At 43.0% G+C, this 7,715-nt stretch overlaps 3 non-coding genes across 3 annotated transcripts; all 3 read left to right on the top strand.

Annotated features, from left to right (window-relative positions):
• Positions 1-1,393: 1,393 nt before the first annotated feature.
• Positions 1,394-1,507, top strand: LOC140265730 (U5 spliceosomal RNA). The gene has a single exon (XR_011906428.1). It is a non-coding gene; the product is annotated as a U5 spliceosomal RNA (small nuclear RNA).
• Positions 1,508-1,811: 304 nt separating this feature from the next.
• LOC140320362 (U2 spliceosomal RNA) lies at positions 1,812-2,002 on the top strand. Its single transcript, XR_011918218.1, has one exon. It is a non-coding gene; the product is annotated as a U2 spliceosomal RNA (small nuclear RNA).
• A 5,227-nt stretch (positions 2,003-7,229) lies between these two features.
• On the top strand, positions 7,230-7,420 carry LOC140320528 (U2 spliceosomal RNA). The gene has a single exon (XR_011918366.1). It is a non-coding gene; the product is annotated as a U2 spliceosomal RNA (small nuclear RNA).
• The last annotated feature ends 295 nt before the right edge of the window (positions 7,421-7,715 follow it).

The following is a 7,715-nucleotide window of genomic DNA, read 5'->3' as shown; positions in this document are numbered from 1 at the left end:
GAGGGCTTCACCTGGTTTAGTCATGATGGCACCAGAGCCTCTCGCATTGATTATTTCTTTACTAGAGATTGCCCACCCACTGATGTTAGATTAACCCCAGTTTACTTTTCAGACCACCTTATGCTCTCCTGCACCCTTTCACCCCCTTCTGGTGTGACGGTAGGAAGTGGTCATTGGAAAGTCAACTGTTCCCTGTTGGAGGATGAAATCATAGTCAGTCAGTACAGGGAATGTTATAAAGAGTGGCAGACCCTTCAAGACCTCTACGAAACACATGCACAATGGTGGGAAATGGTGAAGGAAACGACCCAGACTTTTTTTAAACAGCAAGGTAAACGTAAAAAAGGAAAGAGAATAGATGTATGATGGGACTACAGAAACGCTTACAGCGCTACTTTAAACTAAATCAGTGTGGCATAGACTTTAATGAAGAAATCAAAGATGTCAAGAAGGAAATGTCAGTTTTAGCAGAAATAAAGAGTAAAGGAATTTTTGTAAGAAGCAGGGAGCAGGAAATTGAGGAAGGTGAAAAATGCACACGGTACTTTTTTAAGAAACTTATAAATAAAAAGGAGTGTATTCAAAATCTAAAAAGAGAAGATGGGTTTTTAACAAAATCCCCACAAGAGATGATTGAAACTGTACATACCTTTTATAGTAACATGTACAAAGAGAAACCAGTGCACTTGGAAATATCGGCAGAAATTTTAAAATTCGTTGACAAAACCGTAAAAGAGAATGCACACTTGACACAGGATTTTACTGCTTTAGAGTTAAAAAATGCCTAACAGGTTTTAAGAGAAGTCGAGCTCCGGGTTTAGACGGGCTTCCTGCAGAATTCTATCTGACCTTTTGGGACCTTTTATCATCAGACATTTTAGATGTTTTTAAAGATTTTGAAAAACTCGACCGACTGCCTGACAGTTTTAGAGTGGGAATAGTGACTCTACTTTATTAAAAATATGATAAGATTGACCTAAAGAATTGGAGGCCCATCACACTTTTAAACTTTGACTGTAAACTTTTTAGCAAGGTTTTAGCGACACGGATGTCCTCTGTTTTAGAGGAGGTAATTCACCCAGACCAGGCTTGTGCCATCTCAGGGAGACAACTCACCGACAGCCTCGTACTGATTCGAGACATCATTGATTACGCTAGAGACAGAAACACCCGGCTTGTCATCTTAAATTTAGACTTTGAAAAATCTTTTGATCGGGTCTCGCATCAATATCTCTTTCCGGTGTTGCAGCCATCGAATTGGGCCCGATTGTTCCTACTAGGTCAGCCGAGGAGCAGGGGGGGGGAGCAAGCGTCTCAACCAAGCAAAGCTCACCATGGGGAAGGTGGCTATGCCAACTAGCCTGATGCCCTGCTCCCGCAGTGACGGATAATCGTACTCTGGTTTCACTTCATAACGTACAAGTCTTTCGCCTTTTACTAAAGACTTCCGTGGAGAGCAGCACTAATGAGTTGTTTCTATTTTTGGCAGGCTTTACCTTTGCGGGTGAAGCCCTTTCTGTCTGTGCAAAATAACTCTTGTTACTGTGCAGAGTGACTTCTCTGAGTAGAGTCGCCTTACTTGTTGCGACTGTGCTGAAGTTCGAAGCTGGAGTGCAACGTTGTTGAATCGTGCTTACTGGAGCGTGCGGGAGTGCAAAGTTATACCATTTAAAAGGGCTGAAGAGTGCTCAGTGAGGCGGGTGGGCGGAGGTGCAAAGTGACACTCTGGCCACCTATGGCCATAAAAAGAACACTGCTACAAGTGCGCATTGTGCCAGGAAGGGCCCTCGGACGTGAACCAGTGGACAGTTTTCGCTTCTCGGCCTTTTGGCTAAGATCAAGTGTAGTATCTGTTCTTATCAGTTTAATATCTGATAAGTCCTCTATACGAGGACTACATATTAAATGGATTTTTAGCAATAGGAGTTGAAAAAGGAGCTTTCTCCGTTCACTCCAAGCATCGACCCGGTACTGCAGTGCCGCTGGGAACGGTGCGCTCTTCTCTGCTCTTGTGAAAAAGCAAACAGCCGTGCAGGATGGAAGTTTCAGGGAGCCCAAGATGAAACTTTCTTTTAGTCTGCTGAGAAAATAGAGTGAATGCGAAGTAGACTTTAACACGGCTCTGGAAGCAAGCCGAGTGCGGGCTAACCGGGAGAATTTCTTGGAAGAAACGCGACAGCAAATGAGCGGTCAGAACAAAGCCTCAATACGGTGTTCCCGTGGTGTTTTTGTTGCTGCCTTGTCATTTGCACAGAGTAAAAGACAAGGCAGCCATCGAATAGGGCCCGATTGTTCCTACTTGGTCAGAATCGGAGATTCACACCTACTCACAGCCGAACACCTCCGCTCCCACATTTGATGGTATATAATCGGGCATTCTCACCCTTTCTTATCAGCATTTTGGAAATTATGATCTGTGATTCACACCTGCTTTTGATGATGTATGGTTGGGCATTCGCACCTTTTTTTACCCATTTTTCAGGAATTAAAGGTGTTCACACCTTCTTGCAGCTGAACACCTCCGCTCTCGCTTTTGATCATACATTGTCGGGCATTCGCAACTTGTCTTACCCGCTTTTTACAAACTTTAGTCGGATATTCACAACTTCTTGCAGCTGAACCACCTCCGCTCCCTGTTTTGATCATGTATGGTCTGGCAATGCTACCTTTTCTTACCCGTTTGTTAGTAATTATGGCTGGACATTCACACCTACTTGCAGCCGAACACCTCCACTTCCGCTTTTGATGGTGTATATTCGGGCATTCGAACCTTTTCTTACCCGCCTTTTACAAACTATGCTCGGACATTCAGACATTCTTGCAGCTGAACAACTCCGCTCCCGCTTTTGATGGTTTATAGTCGGTTTTTTCGAGCCTTTTCTTCCCCGGTTTTTACAAATTATGGTTGGACATTCACACCTTGCAGCCGAAAACCTCTGCTCCCTCTTTTGATCATACATTGTCGGGCATTCGCACCTTGTCTTACCCGCTTTTTACAAACTATAGTCAGACATTCACACCTTGCAGCTGAACCACCTCCGCTCCCTGTTTTGATCATGTATGGTCTGGCAATACTACCTTTTCTTACCCGTTTGTGAGTAATCATGGCTGGACATTCACACCTACTTGCAGTTGAACAGCTCTGCTCCCGCTTTTGATTGTTTGGTTGGATATTCGAACCTTTTCTTAACTGCTTTTTACAAACTTTGGTTGGACGTTCACACCTTCTTGCAGCCGAACACCTACGCTTTAGCTTTTGATGGTATATATTCGGACATTCTAACCTTTTCTTAGCCGCTTTTTACAAACCATGGTCGGACTTTCACACCTTCTTGTAGCCGAACAACTCCGCTCCCGCTATTGATTGTGTACAGTCGGGTATTTTAACCTTTTCTTACCCGCTTTTTACCAACTATGGTCGGACATTCACACCGTCTTACAGCGCAACACCTCCGCTCCCTCTTTTGATGGTGTATGTTCGGGCATTCGAACCTTTTCTTACCCGCTCTTTACAAACTATGGTCGGACATTCAAACCTTCTTGTAGCCGAACACATCCACACCTGCTTTTGATGATGTATGGTTGGGCATTCGAACCTACTTGTTGCACGCTTTTCATTAATTATGGGTGGACATTCACACCTTGTCGCAGCCAAACACCTCCGCTCCCTGTTTTGATCATGTATGGTTGGACATTCGCACCTTTTCTCACCCGCTTTTTGCAAACTACGGTCGGCCATTCACAGCTTCCTCTCCGCCATACTTGTATGGTGGGATATTCACACCCACTTGCATCCGAAGACCTCCGCCCCCACTTTTGTTGATATTTAGTCGGTCATTCGCACCTTACCCGCTTTTGGCAAACTATGGCCTTCTTGCAGCCAAACACCTCTGACCTCGCTTTTGATGATGTAAGGTTGGGCATTCAGACCTTGCTTCACCTGCTTTTCACCAAATATAGTCGGACATTCACACCTTCTTGCAGCCGAACACTCCCTCTCCACCTTTTAGTGTTCTATCACACCTTTTTTTTCACTGCATTTTATAGATTATGGTTGGAAATTCTCAACCACTCTCATCCGAAGACCTCTCCTCCCGCTTTTGTTAATATATTTGAACTTTAGTCTGACATTCACACTTTCGTGCAGCTGAACCACCTCCGCTCCCTGTTTTGATCATGTATGCTCTGGCAATACTACCTTTTCTTACCCGTTTGTGAGTAATTATGGCTCGACATTCACACCTTCTTGCAGCTGAACACCTCCTCTCCCGCTTATGATCATGTGCGGTTTGATATTCGAAAATTTTCTTTCATGCTTTCTAGCCATTATTGATGGACATTCAGACCTTCTTGCAGCTGAACTCCTCCGCTCCCGCTTTTGATGGTGTATAGTCGCGCTTTCGAGCCTTTTCTTCCCCGGTTTTTACAAATTATGGTCGGACATTCAGACCATCTTGCAGCCGAAAACCTCCGCTCCCTCTTTTGATCATACATTGTTGGGCATTCGCACCTTTTCTTACCCGCTTTTTACAAGCCATGGTCGGACTTTCAAACCTTTTAGTAGCTGGACAACTCCGCTCCCGCTATTGATTGTGTACAGTCGGATATTTTAACCTTTTCTTACCCGCTTTTTACCAACTATGGTCGGACATTCACACCTTCTTTCAGCGGAACACCTCCACTCCCTCTTGTGATGGTGTATGTTCGGGCATTCGCACCTTCTCTCACCCGCTTTTTAAAATGGTCGGCCCTTCACAGCTTCCTCTCCACGATACCTTTATGGTGGGATATTCACACCCACTTGCATTCGAAGACCTCCGCCGCCACTTTTTGTGATATTTAGTCGGTTATTCGCACCTTAGAAATAAATGAATGCCTATCAACAAATGTGGGATCTAAACTCTAGTGCTAAGGAATTTGGCAAACTATGGCCTTCTTGCAGCCAAACACCTCTGATCTCGCTTTTGATGATGTAAGGTTGGGCATTCAGACCTTGCTTCACCTGCTTTTCACCAAATATAGTCGTACATTCACACCTTCTTGCAGCCGAACACTTCCGCTCCACCTTTTAGTGTTCTATGGGGCATTCACACCTTTTTTTTCACCGCATTTTATAGATTATGGCTGGAAATTCTCACCCACTCTCATCCGAAGACCTCTCCTCCCGCTTTTGTTAATATTTAGTCGGGCATTCGAACCTTTTCTTACCAGCTTTTTACAAATTATGGTCGGACATTCACACCTACTTGCAGCCGAATACTTCCGTTCCACCTTTTAGTGATGTATGGTTGGCATTTGCACCTTTTCTTACCCTCTTTTTATACTGATTGCTGAAGATTAAGTTGTTCTTTCTCAAAGTACAAAATTTTTTTAATTGTTTAAACTTGATTTGAAGTGGATAAATAAGGAGGACAAACAGTTTTAAGTCAGGCTGATAGAAGGAATTAATTTTATAGCAAAATCTGTACTTCGTCATATGTTGAGAGATGCTTATTGCTGAAGAAGATCTTTCTCATTCTACAAAGTACAATGTTGTTTATCGTTGAAACTTGATTAGACATGAATAAATATGAAGGACAAAGCAGTCTTAACTTGGTTTGAGTTAAGGAATTCGTTTTATAGGAGAATCCGAATTCGTGCATAACTCGTAAAATAGAGCTTATTTTCGGATTCCTGAAGAATGAGTCTGGTTCTTTCTCATAATACAAAGTTTGTTGTTTATTGTTGAAACTTCATCAGAAGTGAAGAAATAAATGAATGCCTATCAACAAATGTGGGATCTAAACTCTAGTGCTTCCTCTAAAATAATTTCCTTTCTCAATTCAGAAATGTGTGTGTGTAAGTCACAACACCCGTGACACCAAAACGGCTTTCTTTTCACTCTTTTCTCTACACTCTGCACTGTGAGCACACACACCAAATCAGAAAGGCGTTTTTCTCTCTTTTCTACATTATGGACTGTGGGGACACAAAACCGCTCTCTCTTTTTTTTTTTGATTGTGTGCCAGGGCGTTGTCTCACGTATTAGATTATGCTTAAGATAAGAATGGGTTTATCAGTCACATCAGAATCCATACATACTGATCCTCCCGTAATAAAATGGTCGGATCTTATCAAACACACTTTGTTTCTTGTGACAATCAAGTCAGCGAAACAGCGTATACATGTCAAGACACTGAATCAAGTTTGCCACAAGAACTCATAAGTTTGGCAGTATTGCTCTGCCGTCAGCAATCATACACCCATTTTATTTTCGTGAGACTTGTGCAGGCACCTGTTCATCTACTGTTCTATCACTATGAATTAGTTTATCTATTATCAATAAGGATACTTCTACAACTACTATCAAAGTATGTCCGGACTTCTTATGTGTTCAGTTGCTATATATGAATAAGTGGGTAGCTACTGACAAGCATTAAGCATGTCACACAGCCCAAACATATAACATTCAACAGGACACTTAGACAACACATTCAAATCAAACAGTCAGACAACATACAAGAACATATACCCCAGCCGGCATTGCTCCCTGCCTATTTTCCTACAGCTCACTATGTGTGCGCACACCTTTATTCACAACTTCTTCAACTTATACTCTTTTACCGAAGCTGCTACAGCTCGATTGGCCGAATACCCTTAGATCCTATTTCGGTGAATTTGACATCTGCCTTACATGTAACAGATTAGCGGTTTAGCAGTTTTAATTTAGTTTGAGTGAAGGAATTCATTTTATAGCAAAATCCGAAATTGTGAAGAACTCATGAAAGTAAGCTTATTCTCGGATTCCTGAAACTTTAGATTTGCTCTTTCTTTTACTGCAAAGTACAACGTTGTTTTTTTTGTTTAAATCTTTCTAGACATGGTAAATATGAAGGACAAAGCAGTTTTAACATAGTTTGAGTGAAGGAATTCATTTTATAGATAAAATCCCAAGAGTCTGCTGAGAAAAGAGAGTGAATGCGAAGTAGACTTTAACACGGCTCTGGGAGCAAGTCAAGTGTGGGCTAACCGGGAGAATTGCTTGAAAGAAACGTTGTTGCTTGAATGGTGCTTGCTGGAGCGTGCGGGAGTGCAAAGTTATGCCATTTAAAAGGGCTGAGGAGTGCTCAGTGCAGCGGGTGGGCGGAGATGCAAAGTGACACTCTGGCCACCTATGGCCATAAAAAGAACACCGCTACAAGTGCGAATTCTGCCAGGAAGGGCCCTCGGACGTGAACCAGTGGACAGTTTTCGCTTCTCGTCCTTTTGGCTAAGATCAAGTGTAGTATCTGTTCTTATCAGTTTAATATCTGATAAGTCGTCTATACGAGGACTACATATTAAATGGATTTTTAGCAATAGGAGTTGAAAAAGGAGCTTTCTCCATTCACTCCAAGCATCGACCCGGTACTGCAGTGCCGCTGGGAACGGTGCGCTCTTCTCTGCTCTTGTGAAAAAGCAAACAGCGGTGCAGGATAAAAGTTTCTTTTAGTCTGCTGAGAAAAGAGAGTGAATGCGAAGTAGACTTTAACACGGCTCTGGGAGCAAGCCGAGTGTGGGCAAACCGGGAGATTTGCTTGAAAGAAACGCAACACCGAATGAGCGGTCAGAACAAAGCCTCAATACGGTGTTCCTGTGGTGTTTGTGGCTGCCTTGTCTTTTGCACAGAGTAAAAGACAAGGCAGCCATCGAATAGGGCCCGATTGTTCCTACTTGGTCAGCCGAGGAGCAAGGTG

This window comes from Leuresthes tenuis, unplaced genomic scaffold (assembly GCF_036924035.1).
Source record: "Leuresthes tenuis unplaced genomic scaffold, fLeuTen1.0.hap1 SCAF_12, whole genome shotgun sequence".
Lineage (NCBI taxonomy): Eukaryota > Metazoa > Chordata > Actinopteri > Atheriniformes > Atherinopsidae > Leuresthes > Leuresthes tenuis.
Note: the sequence above shows the minus strand (reverse complement) of the source record. Positions and strands in the feature narration are given on the sequence as shown.